This window comes from Quercus suber, unplaced genomic scaffold (assembly GCF_002906115.3).
Source record: "Quercus suber isolate HL8 unplaced genomic scaffold, Cork oak 2.0 scaffold_204, whole genome shotgun sequence".
Taxonomy (NCBI): Eukaryota; Viridiplantae; Streptophyta; class Magnoliopsida; order Fagales; family Fagaceae; genus Quercus; species Quercus suber.
Genome location: NW_027069662.1, coordinates 737488 through 760936, shown reverse-complemented (window position 1 = coordinate 760936; position 23449 = coordinate 737488). Strand labels below are relative to the sequence as shown.

General features: G+C 36.5%; 1 long non-coding RNA gene and 1 other non-coding gene across 2 annotated transcripts; one reads left to right on the top strand and one right to left on the bottom strand.

The window, feature by feature from the left end:
* The first annotated feature begins 156 nt into the window (after positions 1-156).
* On the top strand, positions 157-228 carry TRNAM-CAU (transfer RNA methionine (anticodon CAU)). Its single transcript has one exon. It is a non-coding gene; the product is annotated as a tRNA-Met (tRNA).
* A 439-nt stretch (positions 229-667) lies between these two features.
* On the bottom strand, positions 668-2075 carry LOC112005149 (uncharacterized). Its single transcript, XR_010631257.1, has 2 exons — positions 1399-2075; positions 668-956 (listed from the first exon to the last, which is right to left on the bottom strand). It is a non-coding gene; the product is annotated as an uncharacterized LOC112005149 (long non-coding RNA).
* Positions 2076-23449: the final 21374 nt, after the last annotated feature.

Below are 23449 nucleotides of genomic sequence, written 5' to 3'. Positions count from 1 at the left end.
ACCTACTTTCAAGCTTGCCCCTTCGGTTTTTCACCTGCTAAATATAGAAGGTTTTGGCGTGGAGAGTTACGACTTACGAGGGAAAGGTGGTTCTTGATACTATAAAATATTATATTCATTAAATAAGAATGTAAACTTCCATTAATTTGACAACTAATCAGAGTGGCGCAGCGGAAGCGTGGTGGGCCCATAACCCACAGGTCCCAGGATCGAAACCTGGCTCTGATATTTCCAGAGAAAAAGCTTCCCACCCCCTCCTCTTTTTTCCATTTCCAAACTCCAAAAGACCAAATCCAAATCCGAAATTGATTCAAAATTAAAGCCAGCCATCAAACGGTGGATTAAAGCTATCTAACCCCTCTTAGTTTGCTGGATTTTACTATTTTACATCCTATTTTTCAGCTTTAGGAAGTCTTATAAGAAAAATAAAAATGTCATGTTTTAAGGAAGGCGAGCTAGCACCATTGACATATAGACATAGTATTCAACCAATATTTTGGATAAATATTGACTTATGACATATTCTTCTTCTGTTCAACAGACAAGAGTATCAATGTTTTTGAATGTTGCATCAAACCTCAAACATAATTTATTTCCTAATGGAAGGATGTGTTCAACAAGACAAAATTTTTTCATGGAATTAAAGCACTAAATCAACAATAGATGGTAACATTCACCATAATTATTCAATATAATTTATCAGATCGTGGAAGGATCACACTGAGGGTAACGCTAACTGCGAATAGGAAGATTAGAAGCCCGGTAAAGTTCCGAACAAGTGCTTCTTGGTTGCGCTCTAGAGCTAAGGAAATGAATATTTCAACAAATCTTGTTTCAGCAGTGCATATTGCCAAGAGGAAGATGACCATGCGGAAAAATCCGTGCCATGGGAGGATCATTGCTCTTGTTAAATTTTCTGCTTTTGGGAAGCAGTACGTCAAGAAAGCAAACACCCACTAAAAATGAAAGAAAGGAAGAAAGAAAAGAACAAGGATTAGAAAAAGAAACCTAATGAATAATATGTTTGGTTAATTAGGTACAAATATTATTTCAGTAGGAAATGGTTGTTCAAAATTTTGAAATGTGCACAACTTTTATTATATCAAATGAAGTTGGTAAAATCATAAAATTCTAAACAATGCCTAAAACCAAACACATTAATAGGTTTGTCAAGGAAGCTTTGGTGTATAAGTAAATGAAAAGGGATATACCTGCAAACCAAATAAGCAGATGGCAATGATGCCCAGCCAGGAATTCAAAATTTTGAAATGTGCACAACTTTTATTATATCAAATGAAGTTGGTAAAATCATAAAATTCTAAACAATGCCTAAAACCAAACACATTAATAGGTTTGTCAAGGAAGCTTTGGTGTATAAGTAAATGAAAAGGGATATACCTGCAAACCAAATAAGCAGATGGCAATGATGCCCAGCCAGGAATTTAAGGTGAGCATTTCTTCAACATTAAAGTCATGGTTAAACATGAAAGCCGCATAAACTCCCAAAAGTTCAAGCAGAAGAGCTATTAGATGTAGTGTGAGGTGTACAAGTTCCCGTGACCTTCTTCCTGCCTGGACGGTCTTGTATGCCATAACAGCTGCTTCATATGATTTTAGATTAGTGTATATTTACTGTTTACATTTTTTCAAAATATAGATTTCCCATGGAAATGAACCGTTTTTTATTAGAGTAAAATTGCATTCGAAGCCATAAAACTATTCTTAAGATTAATAAAACTATTCTTAAGATTAAAAGTGTGTTTGGTAAAATGGATTTTAGGGAGAATGAAAAAACACAAAGAGAGAAAATGAGGAAAGAAAACTTTTTGGAAAATGTTTGGTTGGGAGGAGGAGAGGGGAAAAAGATGATGGAGCCCAGGTGTTTTCTCTTTGAGCCCACTAAAAAGTTTTCTCCCCAAAATGGGGAGAAAACTGGATAGGGGAAAATCTAAGGGTAAATGACGAAATTGCCCATGTGCATCGCACATTGGTTTCATCCAATTGCCTCCCTCTCCCCCTTTTCTTTTAAGCTTTTGCTCTACTAAGCGTTTGCCTCTTCTTTTCTATTATTATTATTATTACTTTCTTGGGATCGTTGCCTCTTCTTTTTTCCCTTTTTCCTTTTGATTTTTTGGGGCCGTGGCGTGGTGCTTTGTTTTGTTTTGGTTTTTTTCTTTTTTGTTTAACTAGACATGATTTTTTTTTTTTTCTTTTCTGGACATGATTTTTTTAATAATAAATTTGGGTGTTTTTTCTTTTTTCTTTTTTCTTTTTTTGCTTGTCACTTTTTCCCTCCACTTTTCCACTCCCAACCAAACAAAAAAAAAAAAAAAAAAAAAAGGAAAATTAAATCTTTTTTATCCTTTCACTTTTTTACCCCTCCAACCAAACTGACTTACTTTCCCAATGATCTAGACAGGAATAGACATGATGCAATCTTACAAATAGTAGTAGGAAAACACATTTCATGTGAGGATTTAGGTCCCTTGGCAAATTTCCATATTAAAATTTGCTTTAACAAGGGTTATATTTGTTAATGTATATATTAGTATTATTTCCGTGCAATGCACGACTTGATGAAGATTCATATTTAAGCTCAAAATTTTTTTAAATAATTAAAATTAAATTATTAAATAAATAGTAATTGTGGGGAGTGGAACAGTTATCTCTTGAGCCTAAAGCCCAAGAAGCAGTTGGGCCATAGGAAAGAATTGGGCCATGAAAAGAGAATAGCTTGATCATCACAAGTATCACAGAAAAAATGAGTGATGCAAAAGATTAGTTCTTGTGGAGATGATAAGGTGCCACCTTACCCGTGGTATGGGGCGTGGGTAGTCCACGCATGATTACCAAAAGATTCTTGGAACCAGGAAAGGTTCAGGAACATGCAAGAAGGTTGAAAATCTTTACCTTCGCATAGTGATGAGGTTCTTACCTCACCTTTGCCACATTAAATGCAAGTGAGACAACTTGAATAGTAGCAGCAACCCCCAAAAGTCAGAGTTCCAAGATAAGGGAGGGGAGGAATTCAATAAAGTATAGAAGAATATCCCTGAGGCTCTGGTAAACAACAAGACAGCTGTGGTGATAAAAGCAAGGATTGAAGCTATAAAAGGGGGAGGAAAGGTAAAGTAAAAGGGGGATTAGAAAAATCGACCTAGGGAGAGAAATAGAAAGAGAGAGTAACACTAAGGGTGTCACTATGGGAACAAGAAAGTTTCCTATATTAACAACTGTAATTGTAATCATTACATCGATGGTCAAAGAAATCCATTGCTTGTGTTTCCCATTATGGAGTGTATATTCCTTGTTATTTATTTGTATTTAAGTTGTGTGAATTGTAATAGCAAAACTCCAAGGTGAGTTCCTCGAGGGCCAAATTTTGTGTCTCTATAATTAGTGCCGTCTGTTGGAATCACTCCACCAAGCAGAAGACTCAAGAGTTGAATTTTCTAGGACCATGGTCTATCGAACACGGAGCAATCCCATTCATTTGGAATGGCTTAGAATGTCAGAAGAATCTGTCCATGCGGATTGATGTGTGAGGTCTGAAGTTCATAGGGAGACTTAGTGACAACCTAGTCCCCCTCCGAAAGGAGAAGAATCAACTACCAATATGGAGGGTCCATGCTACACAGATAGGGACATGGAGGTGGAAAGGTTGAGGAAGCAAGTGGCCATATTGCAAAGGAATGCTGAGAAGGACAAAGAATTGCTTCGCTGTAAAGACAAGGAGCTACATCATTAGAGAAGACCAAGTCCGGCACCTAGTCACTCCCGAGGAGATGAGCGCGGAGTGGGTGATAGGAATCAGAAAAGGGATAGGAGATCACCCCATCCTCATGGGGAACGAGAGAAAACTCCCCTAAGGGAGAGAACATTTACTCCACCTCCTCATAAGAATAGAAGGGAGGAGCAGGATGGGGAGTGGCTTAAAGGGCCAGTTCATCATTCTTGAGTCCTTACCACGCCCTATGTTACTAGTGAGGATGCCATGAGTAAGGCTCTACATCAAATATCTCAATCCCCGTTCTCGAAAAAGATAGAGAAAATAGACCTACCTAAGAGATTTACTAGGCTGACTTTCACAATTTATGATGGCAAGACGAATCCTATAGAGCACGTTAGTCATTACAATCAAAGCATGACCATATATTCTAAAAATGAGGCCCTGATGTGTAAAATTTTTCCTTCTAGTTTGGGTCTGATAGCTATGAGATGGTTTGATGGGCTAGAAAAAGGGACTATCTAAGGTTATGACAAGCTTATTAAGGCATTCGGGGCCAGGTTTGTGATGTGTAGTAGGACCCTAAAACCATTTGCCTTACTCCTCTCGTTAGCAATTGTGAGAGTGCTTTTTTTATCTAGCACACAGACCCAAGTAGAAAACAAGGATCATAGGCCCTTTACTTGTTGTTTGGTGGACTAGGCTTGGTTCATCGCAGCTAAATGAGGGCTGATTACGAATTAAGTTGTGCGCAAGTCACATAAATCTCCTCAAGGCAAAAACATGATTCCTCCTAAGCAATAAGATACCATTATAAGTGTTTTAGTGTCATAAAATGACCATTTACGCTTATGAAATAAGTAAAATAAGTATTCATAATATTCACAATGAGATATTTATTGAAATAGAATATTTAAGGCTTATCTTTTATTGTATAAACATTTAAAAGAGTTCCTTCACTTGGTACCCCGGGCATACTGTCGTGGGATCTTGGGCGTACTGTTGTGGGATCTCGAGGCGTATTAGACCTGTAAGAACCCAGAATGCTAATTCTCTGAACTATATGATCTTTCTCCATGCTTATTATGCAATAGAGTTTTGTCATTTCCCTTTACCTCTATAGGTCCTGCATAAAAACACACTATACAATGCACATATCTTTAAATAATTGTTAGTTTCTTAAATTAGGATATATTTTAATACATATACATATATGTAAATTTCATGAAAATGATTTAGCCACGAGGATTCTGGCCCTAATTCTCACAGACTTAGTGTCTTTGCACAAGACTTGTGGGATTTGGAACTCAATTCCAAGTGGCTTTGCTTAGGCATTGCCTTCCAAAATAGTTAGGTGAGGAGGATTTGTGTGGAAAAAAGTGATATCCGATGTGTGCATGTTTTGGCATGTGTTTCTTTGAAGGCTAAGGGCACGTTTGGTACACTGTAATGATTATTACATGGGAATAAGAATAAGTATTACAAAGAATATATTAAGTTGGAATGTAATAAGTATTACTATTCATTAGTTTGATGACCATTTAGGAATAAAATCCTGAATATGCATCCATAATTTAGTAGAGTATAAAAAGGTGTAATTAAATCATTTTTAAGTCAAATTTCCTAAAATACACTTATTTTAGGGTGTTTAAAATAGAGCTAATAATTAACAACAAGAAAAATTTATCTTCTTTCCTTTTGAAGATGTAGCAAGTAATGGCCTTTTAGGAATTTTTTTTTTTAAAGTTATTACATAAGGTGAAGGAATAGATATTCAGTACTTTTGATAAGAAATATTTATTCCTCATTTTGAAGAATAGCTATTCATAAGGAAAACTATTCATTATAATAAAAACATAACCAAACAACCGAATAGTTATACCATAAGAATATCTATTACATTACAGTATCTATTACAGTCTACCAAATATGTCCTAAGTGATATTTTGAATGATCTCAAGGATATGGGACAAATTCCTCCACCTTGGCTCTTTTATTTTCTTGCTTTCTTTCTCTTCCTTACTGGGCTTTAAAGCTTTAAGAATATATGTTTTGAACCTCTAAAATCTTCCTCTAAATCCCCCTTTTTCTCCCTTTCCAATCCCCCCTTTTTGCTATGCCTTAATGTTCTTTTTATAGCAGACCTGATCTGGTACCCCGGGAGAGGACGCCTCAAGTTTGCTGGGTAAAACCACGTCCTCTGGCACCTGAAAAGGTGCATTGGGCAGAGGTTTAGCTTATTTAGAAAATTATAACTCAAAAGGGAATTTGGCTTTAGCTATAAATAAAAGATTCCTTTTTGGAAAGTCAAAGGAATGGGTGGGCTACCCGATGTACTGTGACAGCTTTGTTGAAAATAACAATTGAGAAGAAATTATAGGGGGGTGTCATGCACATGGGGGGGAATTGAGTTTTTCATTGGTTCATGCATTCCAAGCAAATATATGAACCAAGGGAAACCTTTGGGATCCTCCTTTCACCAGAAATCACTTTCTTACTGACCAAACCATTCCTCCCTTACTATTCACTCAGGATCCCACGGGCTTGGATCATGGGTTACAAAGATAATACCTGGTTTTTTGCTGGATTTTTAATGGCTTTTGTTGGAAATATGAACATGCATCTTGCTACATATCCTCTAGTCTGACTAGGATCCTTCTTCTTGCTGCATATCCTCTGGCCCGACCGAGATCCTTGCTATATATCCTCTAACTGAGATCCTTCCTGCATATTCTCTGACCTGACCGAGATCCTCTTCTTTTTTCTTTATTATTATTATTATTATTATTATTATTTCTTTCTTTTTTCCTTCTTTTTGGGATTTTGGGCCTTCTTGGTCCTTCTTAACTTCACGAATTGGGCTTTCTTGTAAAATTTTGGTCCTCAACAGCAATGAAGGAAGGTGAAACCCTTAGAGCTTATTTTGATCGGTATTAGGAATTGTATAATGAGATCAGGGGAGACAACGGGGGAATTGCTGCAAGTACCTCTAAGGTGGGCCTTCCCATTGATTCTAACTTGAGGGCTTCATTAGCCTTAAAGCCAGTCATGGATATGAACAAACTGATGGAATGGGTAGAGGAGTACAAGAGATTGGAAGGTGAAACCCTTAGAGCTTATTCAGATCGGTATTAGGAATTGTATAATGAGATCAGGGGAGACAACAGGGGAATTACTGCAAGTACCTCTAAGGTGGGCCTTCCTATTGATTCTAACTTGAGGGCTTCATTAGCCTTAAAGCCAGTCATGGATATGAACAAACTGATGGAATGGGTAGAGGAGTACAAGAAATTGGAAGATGATTAGTTGCAAGATAAGGCTAAAGCAAAAGTACTTGTAGAAGAAAAGAAAGAGGTCAAAGCAGATCAGGTCCTTCGACCTTGGAAGGATTTTTTCCCCTAAGCTCAGAAGTAAAGGACAGAAATGGTTAGCTCATTGTATAAAGAGCTTGTCTACCAAATTGTGGAAAAGATAAAGAATGAATCATATTTCCATTGGTCGAACAAGATGAGTAGGGATGTTACCAGAAGGAATTAGAGCCAATGTTCATACCATCGAGATTGCGAACATACAACTGAGGATTGCCGAACTTTGAAGGACCACTTGTGTCAGCTTAAGAAAGCAGGTTATCTGGCAGAATTCCTAATTCGGGAAGATTCATGCTCGTGGGACTTCAAAGGGAGGACCACCACAGGAACTTTGACACCAGCTCAGGGGCTTATAGGGGTAATACATGCAGCTGGGAAATAGGTAGAGACTATGAAAACACCACCCAGGATGCTGACTGTGAATTCGGTTTCGAACACAGAATTGAAAGGACCTGTACGCAAAAAGAGTCGATGGGAGGATGAAGCATCGACTTAGGAAAGACCTTAAGGATACTATTTAGCCTTATGAAGATGCCCTGGTAGTTACACTGCGGATTTGGGGCTTCGATGTTAAAAGAGTCATGATAGATCAGGGAAGTAGGGCATAGATAATGTAACCAGACCTATATGAGGGATTGCGTCTTACTCCTGAGGATCTGACAAAGTATGATAGTCCCTTGGTGGCCTTTGATGGGAGCATTGATATGCCAGTGAGGTAGGTGGCCCTTCCTATGAAGGTGGAAGGATGAAAGGAGATTGTCCACTTTATAGTAGTGCATTCATACTCCCTGTATATAGCAATCCTCAGATGTCTTTGGATCCATTCCATGGGTGCAGTACCTTTTTCATTGCATCAAAAGGTGAAATTCTCAACTAAGCAAGGCATCGTGGAAGTACGTGGGCCATAAGCAAGATGCCAATGTATGGCGCAGAAATGCCAAATAGCTACTGTGGGCCATAAGTAGGATGCCAAGTCCGAGTCAACAAACCCCTTGCAGCAGCTATAGTCCCTACCCGAGGATACCTGCGAGCAACTAGAGAAGATACATATTGAACTCGGGGATAAATATTCCAAGTAGGAGCTAATCTTCCTATGTTGGAAAAAGTTGAATTAATCTTGTTTTTAATAAACAATTTAGATGTGTTTGCATGGAGTCCATACCCGGGGTGGATCTAGACTTTATTTGTCTTCAACTTAATGCTGACCCTCGTTGTCCACCAAAGAAACAAAAGCCTCGTCGGTCCTTAAATATACATGTTAAGGCAATGAAGGAAGAAGTGGACAAACTTAAAGAGTTTAGGGCAATCAAGGAGATTTATTATCCCGAGTGGCTAGCTAATACGGTAGTAGTAAAGAAAGAGAATGGGAAGTGGAAAGTATGTGTAGACTTCACGGACCTAAACAAGGCATGTCCTAAGGATCCTTTTCTAGTGCCAAAGATAGACCAATTTGTTGATGCATTGTTTGGGCACTCGGGGATGAGTTTTCTTGACGCTTTCCAAGGATACCACTAGATAGCTCTAGCCCTTGAGGACTAGGAGAAAACTTCTTTCATAATCTCTACTGGTAATTTTCACTATAAGGTTATGTCATTTGAGTTGAAAAATGCGGGATCTACCTATCAAAGAATGGTAACCAAAATGTTTAAAGAGCAACTAAGCAAGAATATGGAAGTGTACATTAATGACATGGTAGTAAAGAGTAAGGCCATGGAGAATTGCCTCATTGATCTCGTAGAAACTTTTGAGACATTGCTGAAGCACCATTTGAAGTTGAATGCCTCAAAGTGTGCCTTTGGGGTCAACTCGGGGAAATTTCTAGGCTACTTGGCGACCCATCGGGGTATAAAAGTTAATTTGGATCAAATTGTAGCTCTGCAAAGCCCAAAATCTCCTCGGAGCCCTAAAAAGGTCCAATGACTTATTGGGATGACCGCGGCTCTCAATCGGTTCATTTTGCGGTCCACAGATAGATGTCGATCCTTTTTCTAGTTTTTGAAGAAATGGAAAGATTTTCTGTGGACGGATGAGTCTCAGTAGGCATTTGAGGAGCTAAAGTTGTACCTAGCCTAGGCTCCTATTTTTGTCAAGGCCAGTGCCCGAAGAAGCGCTATAGATGTATTTCGTTGTAACTGATCATGCAGTGAGTGCTATTCTGTTGAAATTGGATCAGGGAGTACAAAAGCCAATCTTTTATGTTAGTAAGACTCTTGTGGAAGCAGAAACACGGTATCTCCCTTTAGAAAAAGCTGCACTGGTAGTAACTCATGCAGTACAGAGATTACCCCACTATTGTTAGGCCCATACGGTAATTGTGCTGACTGAGCACCCCTTACAAGCGTTGCTCAAAAGGTCGGATTTCACGAGAAGGATAGCTAAGTAGGGGGCTTCTTTGGGGGCTTTTGATATTCAAAGGACAAGTCTTAGTAGACTTCACTACAAAATTCACACCTAAGCAACTCAAATTTTCGCAAATAGAGGGATGCAGGACAATGGGACCTTGGGAAGACATATGGCAGGTATATGTGGATGGAGCGTCGAACTGCTGAGGAGCAAGGGTTGGAATTATACTTATTTCTCTGAAAGGAATCAGAGTGGAGAAGTCATTCAAACTAGGGTTTCTTGCATCCAACAATGAGGCAAAGTATGAAACTCTCCTTGCAAGGCTCAGAATGTTTAGGCAAGTAGGGGCAGATAGAGTGAAGCTATATTTTGATTCGCAGTTAGTTATTAGTTAGATCACGGGCGAGTTTGAAGCTAAGGACCAAAGAATGATGAGCTACTTAAGGAAGGTTGGGATGCTAAAATGTCAATTCAAGAGGCTAGAGATATCGCATATCTCAAGGGGCAATAACAGTCATGCAGACTTTTTGGCTACTCTAGCTTCTTCAGTGGAAGATCCCTTTTCGAGCATGGTGATGGTTGAACTTTTGCCACTCTCTAGCCTAACTCCTTCTGACAAGAACTTAGTTTTGAGCATACATCTGTCTGTAAGTTGGATGGATCCAATTATAGCTTATCTTTTAAATGGGATTTTGCCCAAGGATAAGAAAGAGTCTGAGCAGATCAGATGCAGGTCTCCACGGTATTAGGTATCCGAGGAAGGGAAGTTATATAAGAGATTGTATTCAAGACCCTATCTGTTATGCATGCATTTTGAGGTAGTTGAAAACACTTCTAGAAGAGTTGCATAAGAGAATATGTGAAAGCCACACCGGAGGCCAATCATTAGCTCATCGAGCCCTTACTTAAGGGTATTGGTGGCCAAACATGCAGAGACAATTATTGGAGTACTCCAAAAAGTGCAATCAATGCCAAATGTTTGCACCAAGCATTCATCAGCTTGGGGGTCCTCTTAACCCTATATCCAATCCATGACCTTTTGCCTAGTGGGGGCTAGACACAATGGGACCTTTTCCAAAGGCCACGGGAAGTAGAAGATGGCTTCTAGTTGAGACAGATTATTTCACCAAGTGGGTGGAAGCAGAGCCACTTGCCAATATCCAGGATACTAATGTGAAGAGGTTCGTTTGGAAGAATATTATGACACGGTTTGGTGTGCCAAGAGTTCTTATATCAGACAATGGATTGCAATTGGATAGTAAAACCTTTTGGCGCTACTGCTCAGAATTGGGAATTATCAACAGGTATTCTACTCCTTTTTATCCACAGAACAACAATCAGGAGGAAGCGACCAATAAGTCCATAGTAAATGGCCTAAAGAAGAGGCTGGATGACTCAAAGGGTCGATGGGCGGAAGAGCTTCCAAATGTGCTATGGGTGTATCGGACCACTCTACGATGCCCCACGGGGGAGACTCCGTTCTCAATGACATATTGAGTAGAAGCAGTAATAATCGTGGAAACTGGGCTCCCTACTTCTCAAACTAACATGTTTCAAGTGGAAGTAAATGATCAATTACTCTGCAACCATCTAGATCTGATAAAAGAAAGCTAAGATGTGGCATCAGTAAGGCTAGCTAACTATCAATAGAAAATCTATCGAGGATACGACAAAGGAATCAAAAATAGGGAGTTCATTCCAAGAGATTTGGTGTTGAGGAAATTTTTGGGAAATACCCAAGATCTAGCTATGGGAAAGCTAGGCCCGACTTGGGAGGGGCCTTATAGGATCACACCCATTGTTGGGGTTGGTGCTTATCAGCTAAAAGATTTGGATGAAAGACCTATAGCAAGGCTGTTGAATGTTTTTAATTTGAAGAAGTATTACTTTTGATTATTATGTAAGAAGATGTGAATTAATGATGCTACTATTTTGTTTACAGTAGTGAGTTTTGCAATGGCTTGACTAGGAACATTAAGATTGCATAGAAAAAGTAAAGCCTGTGGTACTAGACCCTGTCCTTGCCATGGGTGGGTTTTAAGCTGAGTTCTCTGCCTTAGTTTGTGTTCCGGTTCATTAACAAAAAATGAAATTAAAACTTTATTGAAAGTAAACCCCGTGGTACTAGACCCTATCTTTGCCACGGGTGGGTTTTAAACTGAGTTCTCTGCCTTAGTCTGACTTTTGGGTCACTAACAAAAAATGAAATTAAAACTTTATTGAAAGTAAACCCCATGGTACTGAACCCTGTCTTTGCCTTGGGTAGGTTTTAAACTGAGTTCTCTGTCTTTTTTTGACTTCAAGGTCACTAACAAAGAACAAAATTAAAATTTTACTGAAATTAAATCCCATGGTACTAGACCTTGTCCTTGCCCCAGATGAGCTTCGGATTGAGTTTTCTATCTTGGTATGACTTCATGAACACTAACAGGAAGTGCACTACAAACTTTGCAAAAAGAAAAACACACTTCGAGGTAACGGACTTCATCTTTGCTATGAATGGATCTTAAATTGTTGCCCTATTTGGTTTGCCCATATGGACATTAGACATAAGCATCAATAAAACTAACTAGCACATAATGGATGAGTTTCAAGAAGCAAGTATCGCGGGTAAGTGATTATCCAAAGTTATTACCTTAAATTTGATCAAGTTGTTTAAATATCAGACATTGTTGGCACTTAGTGAATTATTGATCTAGCTGAAAGCTAGTGATATTTTTCCCGTGGGAAAAAACCAGGAGTCTAAATAAAATAGGAGATAAGAGTATGAGGCATAGACAAATAAAATAGAGGCATACCGAGAGATACATGTATAAGAAAAAGATTCAAACACTTAAAGTAATTCAGTGCAAAATAAAATCCCCCAAAACCGGGCAAACCATAAAATTGTTCTTAAAGAAATGAAAATTAAAAGAAAATTAGACATGGGGCTCCTCAGTTGAAGATAATGCAGCTGAAGTAGTCGTCTCTCCTCTTAATACCATGGTAGGCCTGGCCCCCTCCACCTTTCTGACAGGAGATTTGTCATTAATGATGACTTGGATTTCGAGTTTTGGAATGATAACCAATTTTGTGGGGATAGGAACATTGGGCTCTTGCCTCAAGGAAGATCCAGCCTCAACTTCTAGCTTGTCTAAAGCTGCAGTCCATCCTTTGATGAAATAGACTTAAAGGTTTTGCTACACCTCGGGCTTTACAATGGCGATGCAATCATATTGACCTTGGCAATAGGCCTCTTTGATCTTGGCATCATTAGCTACAATATAGCTTTTCAGCTTAGCATCTTTTCTCGTGAGAGTAGTCCTGGTCTCTTCAGCTCCTTTTCCAAAGCCTTTGCCCTCTCCATGATGGACTTGGTGTTCTCTTCAGCCTTGGACTGCAACCTCTCGAATTTTGAGACTTGTTCATGACATCTGAAATCTTCTTAAGAAGATCCTCATTGTCATTACTTAGCTCCTCAGCTCTAGCCTTGTTTGCTTGGTACCTCTCCTCGATCACCACGGAGCATTGATACCCCTACCATTTAGTGGAGATAGTGGTTATATATATATATATATATATAGGAAAATGAAGGCAGTAATAAGAAAGGGAAGAATTTGTTACCATGATGGCCTTTTTCTTCATGTTGAGTATGAGGGAGTCATCATCCCACTTGGCCCAATGCTTCATGTCCTTGGGCAAAGGAAGGGCTTCACCCATGCTTTTAGCTACCTTGCCCTTACGGCCTTCCCTCCATGGCCTGACCCTATCAGTCGCGGGGAGGGGAACCCCATCCACGGTGAAAGAGTGCATGTAGGCAGGATCTCCCACGACATTAACACGGGAATCCCTTAAGTCGAGAAGGGAATTTTCAGAGCTGGGGGTTGTAGAAGTGTGGCCCACCCCCCTTAGACGCTTTCGTCCAGTCCTAGTCTCCCGGGCAGAAGTTGCTACTATCGCAGTAGTCGGGGTAGCTTGGGTGACTACGGGGGCATTAGCAATTGGGACTGGAGGAGTTTGAGTTCTAGGCATTGTAGGAGTGACTGAGAGTTGTGCAAAGGTCACTCCACTTCGTTGGAGCATCATCTTTACTGGAGATTCTTCTGAAGGGATGACTTCTTGAACATCAAACTCATCTCGGGGAAGGGAAGGACTGCGGGGGGGAAGTGTTGCCCATTTTCTTCTTCTTCCTTTGGCTCCATGGGCGATAAGTTAGAGCTAGCTCTCGATGGTAACCCCGAGGTCCTCAAGAGTGAAAGGAGGAGGAGAGTTGCTTTTATACCTCCCTTCTTCTCAGCAGACTTGCTCGGACGGGGATAAAATGTATCCCTTGCAGCGAACGTCATATAAGGGAGAAAATGGTGCTTCATAGTTATAGCTTTTCCCGCGGCCTGGAAGCTTCGATACACAGTGGAGTAGTCGAGTATCAGGTAGGCTGCACGGAGTTGATCGTCACTATGTGGGTAAATTGGAGACCTCAGCAACTTGTTCAGGTTTGTGGGGTTGATTAACTGCCTCTTCTTCTTAAAGACGTGTTTCTATAAACCCAAAAAGAAAAAAGAAAAAAAAAAAGAAAAAAAAAAAAAACAAAGGTTAGTCGTGTCGAATTTGAAGTACAACTTGGAAAAAAAGGTAGAAGTAAGAAGCTAGTTAAAAGAAAATCCTATTAATTCTACCCACTTGATTGACTCGCACTAGTAAGGTAATGGATTCTGTCGGGGTACCAGTTCCCGAGACGATCAGGTAATTTCCCTTTGTTTCCTTGTCGGAATCTGAAAGGCCTGAGATGAGCCTCACCTCCCCATGCCATATTTTAAAGTAATACCCGGAGGTTTTACTATCTTAGAAGCTATAAATATAGTTGATGTTGTGCTCAGTAAGCTTTAATCTGAGCCTCTTATTTAGAGTGTTGTAAGGAGGTCACTCATGAGAATCCTCACTCCCCCCTCTACAATAGCAACGAATGGGATTACCACTTTGCCTTCCCCCTTCGAAAGTATTGCCATAACTTACTTCTACATCATCAAGAAAATTGTATTTCCTCCTAAACCCAGCTAACCTTTCAGGGGTATCCACCATGGATTTAAATTTCCTTATAATAAATAAAGAACGAATTGACAGGAAGAGTGTGAAGATAAAACTAATCTCTAAAGAAAGGAAGGGAGACGAACTTACAATAAAACGTAAAGGAAGAGAGAAGGGGAGTCGCTGGAGGCCGCTTGAAAATCATCGGAGAAGGAAGTGGTAGAGAAAAAAAAAATTCTTTTTAGAGTACTAAGAGAGTGATAATGGAGGAACAATCATCTCTCAGGCCTAAAGCCCAAGAAGAAGTTGGGCCATAGGAATGAATTGGGCCACGAAAAGAGAATAGCTGGATCATCACAAGTATCACGGAAAAAATGAGTGGCGTAAAAGATTAGTTCCTATGGAGATGATAAGGTGCTACCTTTCTCAAGGTATGGGGCATGGGTGGTCCACGCATGATTACCAGAAGATTCCTGAAACCATGAGAAGGTTCAGGAACTGCAAGAAGGTTGAAGATCTTTTCCTTCGCATCAGTGATGAGGTTCTTACCTCACCTCTGCCACATTAAATGCAAGTGAGACAGCTTGAACAATAGCAGCAACCCCCAAAAGTCAAAGTTCCAGGATAAGGGAGGGGAGGAATCTGATAAAGTTAAGAAGAATATCCCTGAGGCTCTGGTAGGCAACAGGACAGCTATGGTGATAAGAGCAAGGATTGAAGTTATAAAAGGGGGAGGAGAGGTAAAGTAAAAGGGGGATCAGAAAAATCCACCTAGGAAGAGAAATAGAAAGAGAGAGTAACACTAAGGGTGTCACCACGGGAACAAGAAAGTTTCCTATATTAACGACTGTAATTGTAATCATTACATCGATGGTTAAAGAAATTCACTGCTTGTGTTTCATATTGTGGAGTGTATATTCCTTGTTGCTTATTTGTATTTAAGTTGTGTGAATTATTATAGTAGAATTCAGAAGTGAGTTCCTCGGGTGCCAAATTTTGTGTCCCTACAGTAGTAATAAATTATAAAATAAGTAAATAATTTTAATAAAAAAATTAATTTAATTTTTAATTGTTAAGAATTTAGACTTTGTCACTGTTTATCTATTTTTATATTTTAAAATTCTCTTTATACTTTGTGTTAATTTCTTAATATGAGATATGGAATGAGTTAAATCATTCCTATTTGGGTTATGCTTAATCTATGATCTAGCTGGCACAAATAATAATAAACAAAATAGTTTCTCAATACTGATTTTTTCCTAGTGATAGTCTAATTGAAAAAATCAACACACTCACAAATTAAATACAATAACCAAAAACCGAAAATCAAAACATACACAAAAGATTCAAAAATCGAGAATAAATAAATAAATAAATAAAAACTTACATAACACAACCAAGAATTTAAATGGTGTCCATTGTTTTGCTTTTTTAATTATACAGATGGATTTTATATATATAAAAGTTCTAAAAATTTTGATAGTAGATTTTTAGTTAGAGTAGAATTGAAATTTCTAAAACTTAGATGACAAAGCTTTATCCGAATTAAATTATTGTTAAATCTTATCCCTTAATCAAGAGCTTTGTAACTTAGTATCCTAATAAAATATTAATTTAATAAGATGCAACTTGAGGAAAAAAAGAAAAGAAAAATGTGGATTGTGTGAGATTTAAGTTTAGAAAATTTTCATAATAGACTTTTAGTTTGAATAGAATTTAAATGTTTTAAATTATTGAAAAATCATGCAATTTGAGGGGAAAACAAAAACGTGAGTTGTGTGGGATTTAAGTTTAGAAATTTTCCATAATAAACTTCTAGTTTAAGTAGAATTTAAATTTGTTTTAAAATTATTGTTAAACTTATCACTAAGTCAAAATGTTGGGGGGGGGGGTGTTTATAGAAAAGGAAACGTGGGTTGTTATGTGTGATTTAAGTTTAGTAATTTTTTTATAAAAAAGTTTTAGTTTAAGTAGAATTTAAATTTGTTTTAAAATTGTTGTTAAATCTTATCCCTTAGTCAAAATGTGAGTTTTTATTTTTATTTTTATTTATATAGAAATAAAACGTGGGTTGTTATGTGTGATTTATGTTTAGTAATTTTTTTATAATAAACTTTTAGTATGAATAAAATTTAAATGATAAAGTTTTATCTAAATTAAATTGTTGTTAAATATTATCCCCCAATTGAGAAAATATCAAAACAAAAAATATCTAATTAATTTACTAATGAATGAGAGTAGCCACTTGGCGCAACCACAATTTCTAAATCTAACTTTTATTACATAATATACTTGTCGCTAATCCATCCGACGCATGGAATAGTTAAAACCAAAAACCCCTGTAGATGATGGGAATAAAGTTGAGAATAATAAAGTCTTAAGAGAGTAATAAATTAGATTACTTGAGAAAACAAATTCCAAAATTTATGTAGGGAGGACTGCCTGTTGCTTTCACGAGAAGAGACCTATGTTTCCTGAAAAACCAAAAAAAGAAAGAAATTTCTAAAATAAAGAAAACACGGAAAACAAATAGGAAGCAAAAAGTTTTTAAAAAAATGCTGAATTTGGTTTAGGGATCGTTCTAGGGTTTTTATTGTGTTTGGTTTTGAAAACATAAAGGAAACCAAAGTGAATCTGCATATGAAATGGCACATAACTATGCTCCATGAAATCCAAAGGCAACACTCTGCATAGCAGCACAGGCCTTAAATGGAACATTATCCCCTCTGTAATAGCTCTAATATCTTGGTTTTGAAAACTGACCAAATATATAAAGTATAAACATTAAACCACAGATATACTAATAACAGATTAGTGGTGAAGTATGTTTGGTATTTCATAGCAAAAGTGATTATCAACAGGATTTGAAATCTTCAAATACAAATAAACTAACAAAAGAAATTCAAAAGATTTTCTTTCCTTCCCTTCTCTCATTTTGTTAGCCACCAAAAAGAAGGGGAAAAATGATTTTTAATCTATATATGTGTACCGGTACTACTTCATTGAGGAATTTTATCAGTCGTGTTATAAACTTATAGACAAACCTACCCCCAATAAAATTCATGAACATTGCTAAAATCAATGCAATAAAATCTAATATGAAAGAGCTAGAAAACCCATAAAATAAAAAAAATAAAAAAATAAAAACAAACAAACAAACAAACAAACAAACAAAACAAACAAAACAAAACTACCCACACTCCTTTCATACCCTTCAAAAGGTTGAAATTTTTTTATTGTATATATAAATAAACTATCAAAATTCATATTTACCACTGCAATTCAAATACAACCTAAAAACATAAAATAAAAAGAGAAAACAAGTTGCGCACATAGACTAACAGCAAGAGAGTGTACTTACACACATTTTATCAAACACTTGGTGCATCTATTTGTTGGATTCCCAAATGATAACATAATAGCAATGAAAAGAGCTTGCTTTTGAAGAGAGTCCAATCCCAATTTGCAAAAACATTTATTTTGAAAAAAAAAAACACTACAGAAAGATTGAAATCTAGTGAAAATTAGTAGACAAACTGAGAAGGTTGAAGAAAGACAAAAGCAAAAACTTAGAGAAAAGATAGAGGAAAAGCAAAAGTACTCAAAAAATAGAACCAAGATCATTGATAAACATGGAAGACCAAATGGTGGGAGCTATGGCTTGTGAGAAAGGTCCAATTCGCAAGGGCGACCAAGTATTCAATTTTTATGTGTGTGGTCGTGCGTGTCTCAGGTTTTTAGTTTGGGTTTTTTCAAAAATAAAGTATCAAAACATGTAATTGGGTTTTCAAAGGTGAACTTTACTATTTTTATTCAACAAATTAAATAATTTTAAAAATTATGTTAGAAATTTAGACCTCTTAAAACAACAATTGTATTAATCTAGTTAATTAGCCAAGTGATTAACTTAGTCGATTTATGCAATTCTAGGTTATCACAAACATACAATCATATCAAGAATATAAAGCAGCGAAAATAAAAATAACACAATGATATGATCACTCAGGAAAACCAAACCAGTAAAAAACCTGGAGAGGATTTGACCTAGCTATCCTCAAGGTAAACTTGAATCCACTATGCGAAAGAATCAAAGTTCATACAAAAGGACTTACAAGCTCCCCGCTCGACTTCCTAATGCTACCCACCAGTAGAACTTACTGACACAACCATGTGCAAGCTCCGAATCCACGGACTCCTTCTTTCTTGGGCTCTTCAATCAAGTACAAGCACCCATGCTTGTTATTCTTTAAGCTCCAATGGCTACAACCTTGTTGATCATCAAGATGTAGAAATAATCTCTACCTTGAAAACCCTAAGTTTATGTGAAGGAAAGCTCCTCAAGGATCTCACAAGAGATTCACAAAAATCGCAAATATGAGCAACAAAGACTTAGAGAGGATTGGGTACAAAACCCTAGATACAAAAGAGGCACTCTCTTCTCTCTCTCAAAACTTCTCAAAAACGTGGCTTAAGGTTTCCTTTATATAGTGGGAGAAGTAGATCTGAAACCCTAATCCTTAATGGGCTTGGGCTGAGTTGGAAATATTCTGCAGAAAAACATTCTGCCCGAGATTCAATCGATCGAGTCTTTCTTTCGATCGATCGAGCCAGGCTGAAATGCACCAATGCATCTGCAGCCTCTCGATTCTAACTTTACATGAAAAACACAACTTTGAGCAAGCCTAAACAAGACTAAACGTATTGTTTTGATCATGGTTTGCCAACATTACACATTAGAGTTCTAAATACATAAATTTCTAAATCTTTAGAACCTAACAAACTCCCCCTTTGGCAATCTGTGACAAAACACAAGCATAAAGCTCAAAGTTTACGAATAAAAGCCATTTACAAAAATAATGCTCATAACACAAATTCAATCCTAACTACTATCTATCAGTTGCAAGTGTAGACAGCAGCTCAATTGAATCAACCTGTATATTCCTGAAACACTCAACAAACGCATAAACGTATGTGTGACAGAAAAATAGTAAATCAACAAATAAATTCTTGACTTCACAAAATATAAAACAAAGACATATATCATGAATAACTCATAAATATAAATCAATGAGCAGTGAACAAGAAATAGAAATAAAAACATAAGTAAACTAACTCTCCCCCTAAGTTAGATACAACAAAAAAATTTTATTTATATTCTCCCCTTAAACAAAACAAACAGGTTATCTATGTCTCCCCCTTTTTGTCACGTATTAACAAAGACTACCTAATTAGAAGGTAGACAGAAAATATACGCAACAGAGTAAGAGAAAATAAAGACAACTCCCCCTAAGAAGAGCAACAACTCCCTATAAGAACCACAAAGGTTAAAAAAAATTTCTCCCTCTATAAAAATAGGAAAAACAAAACAAGTTTTGGGAAAAACAGTTTTGGGGAAAAATAAAGGGGGGTGGGGATAAATAAAAAGACATAAACCAAGTTTTTTTAAAAAAAAAACTAAGTTGAGGATACACATGAAGAAAAAAAATATTCTCTCTTTCAATAAAATGCAAACATGGCACTATGTGACCCATAAACAGTTGCATGAGTAGAGAAATATTTGCACATTGATTATCCATCATATCTTTTAAGAAAAAAAATTTCTGCAGTTCACACATAAGAAATAACATATACTAGAATGTACAAAACTCAAAAATTAATTAATCAATTTTTAAATCAAGTTAAGTACCTAATTTAGCAAAGTGTATGCATGTTATGTGTGAAAACAATGAGAGATATGACTGCAAAACTGCAAGATGGATACAAAAACAATGCAATGCATGTGAATCCTAAACACAAATGATGCATGAAACTTTTTTTGGTCAAAACATAGATACTGAAAATTTTTCAATTTTGATCGATCGAGAATCAATCGGACATCAATCGAGTCAGGCAGACTCAAACAAAAAATTTTAATCGCAATTTCGATTGATCGAAAAAAAGGTTCGATCAATCGAAAGTCTAAAAAAATCAGATTTTTGAAAAACATAGCATTTTAATGCAGAAACTCCTCAAAGCATATTGTTTTATAAAAAATGTATGAGTATGAGACGAAAAGTTTTTCAAAAACACTTGAATTTAACCCAGATCTTCCAAAAACAAGATTTTCAATCAATTTGTCCTTTAAGCGCAAACATTAAACACATTTTGCATTAAAATCAAGGAATTTTTAATCTTGGATGGCCACAACAAAATCACACACAATATAATGTACCAAGTTTAACAAAGAGTAACTTGTGTAGTGTGTGTAACTAGCAAGAACTTGAGATACATGTAAGGTGATATGTGAATAGCAATCAATCACAAAGTCTACAAAATTCATTACATAGAATTTAAAAGAGACTTTCACCTAAAGAGTTACATCATATAACTTCCACATCTCCTAGAACATAAGCTTGCAATCATGTAAGTTTCTTGAATTTTGCCTCATAATATACACACAAATTTTAATTTATTTAGACACTTATTAAAAAGCCAAGATAATGTACACACCAATTTTAATTATGTGATTTGGCATCAAGCCTAATAGTACACATCATTTTTAAGCATTAAGCATTAAGCATTTAAACCGAGGCTACACCTTATATTCTTTTCATACATGTGCTACACTTTCTCGAGTACAAAATCTTACGATATGCACTAAGGTGTTCATGATTGGCTAGTGAACAGTGGTGAGATGGTTATTTATGCCTTTCTCAAAAGGATCAAGTTCGACAGTCAAATAACATGTGACTTCAAGATTAAGACAAAGTGATAAACACCATAAACATCTTTCCCACACAACATACACTACAAAATTTCAACTAGTCAAGTGCAATAAATAAGCTCATCAAAGCTAAACAAGGTACATAAACATGTTATGTAAAGATAAGGTGGCCAATCCTTGATTATAAATCCAAGATGTGAAGTACAAAACACAAAAATCCTTTTGGTTCTAAAAGAAAATTTATGACCAAAAACAAAAAGCACATATTATTCTAAATGAACAATGCAAAAGCAATGCATGATAGTGCAAAACTAAGCTATAAAGGGTACACAAACAAGAAATATCAATTTCTTAATTAACCCTTGAGTACATGTACAAACCAGTACATACTCACACAAAATCAGAAAAATCTTAGCACTTATATAACACACACTATTCAAGTTTCTCCACAATGTCAAGCATGTTCTAAATCAAGAGAGAGATATCATAACTCATGTAATCCTCAAAAAGAAAAAACTAGACACAAAATAAAATATTTTTGTCTTTTTGAAATTTTCAATGTTTTTGGATTTTTTTTTAAAAATAAAAAACAACCTAAAAAATAAAACAACCAAAAACAAAAACAAAACATGTCCATAATTAATTGAAACAATTAAATCGAGGACAAGTTAGCAACACTCACCTTGGAGAATCTTTTCTCACCCATATAGCATGATTCTTTGGCTTTGTAGGTGAAAATCCATGAGAAGCAGAGTGTATTTGAGAAATTACACCAATCTTCTGAGAGAGACTGAAATCCTGCAAATTTCTTTCACAAGCCAACAAGCTTAAACTTTTCAACAGCATATCAAACAATTTATTTGGACTTATAGTAGGAGAAATATCATCACATATCCTAGATTGAAATAAAGAATGCTTAATTTTCAATTTATGACAATTAGGACGAATGTGACCATGAACACCACAAAAGTGGCAAACATGAACAAATTTATGACCATCAGTATTCCTAACAGCAGATCTAGTCTCAGATTTTGGTTTTTGCCTCAACAAAGAATAGTTTGGTCTAATATGACCAACAACACCACAAAGGTGACAGGTAGGCACAAAAACAGATTTATTATGCTCTCTAATAGTAGGTTTAGATATAGGTTTAGAAACTTCAGCGTCTACATCAGAACTTTTACCTTTGTCTAACCTAGCAAAATAAGCATTTTCTTTATTATTCCTCTTGAAATGAGGGATATAAACTTTCTTAGTTCTAGGCTTAAGAGAAACAGAAACACTTCTGTTATCATTAACAGGCTTGGTACTAGTCAAATTTTCAATTTTATCTTTAGATTCAACTAACACTTGTTCCAAGCTTTTTATCTTCTCATCTTAAGAGGAAATTTGATTTCTCAAAAATTCATTCTTTTTATTAGATTCATCTAATCTAACAATCAATTCCTCTTTTTCAAGATTAGCCAATTTTAACTCTTCCTTGAATTTCTTAGAAATTTTCAAAGATTTAGATAATTCCTTACGAATAGTTTCACAAACATCAACAAAATCAACAGAAACAACAATGTCCTTTTTATTCAAATTATCACAAACATGAGCAGAAAGACACTTCAAATTATTCATGATAATAGAGGTCAAGGATCAACTCTTAGATCAAAAGATCTAAAACAGAAAAGCTACCCGCTCTGATACCACTTGTTAGAAATTTAGACCCCTTAAAACAACAATTGTATTAACCTAGTTAATTAGCCAAGTGATTAACTTAGTCAATTTATGAAATTCTAGATTATCACAAATATACAATCATATCAAGAATATAAAGCAGCGGAAATAAAAATAACACAATGATATGATCACCTAGGAAAACCAAACCGATAAAAAACCTGGGGAGAATTTGACCTAGCTATCCTCAAGGTAAACCTGAATCTACTATGCGAAAGAATCGAAGTTCATACAAAAGGACTTATAAGCTCTCCACTCGACTTCCTAATGCTACCCACCAGTAGAACTTACTGACACGACCACGTGCAAGCTCCGAATCCACGGACTCCTTCTTTCTTGGACTCTTCAATCAAGTACAAGCACCCACGCTTGTTATTCTTTAAGCTCCAATGGTTGCAACCTTGTTGACCATTAAGATATAGAAATAATCTTTACCTTGAAAACCCTAAGTTTATGTGAAGGAAAGCTCTTCAAGGATCTCACAAGAGATTCACATAAACCGTGAATATGAGCAACAAAGACTTAGAGAGGATTGGGTACAAAACCCTAGATACAAAAGAGACACTCTCTTCTCTCTCTCAA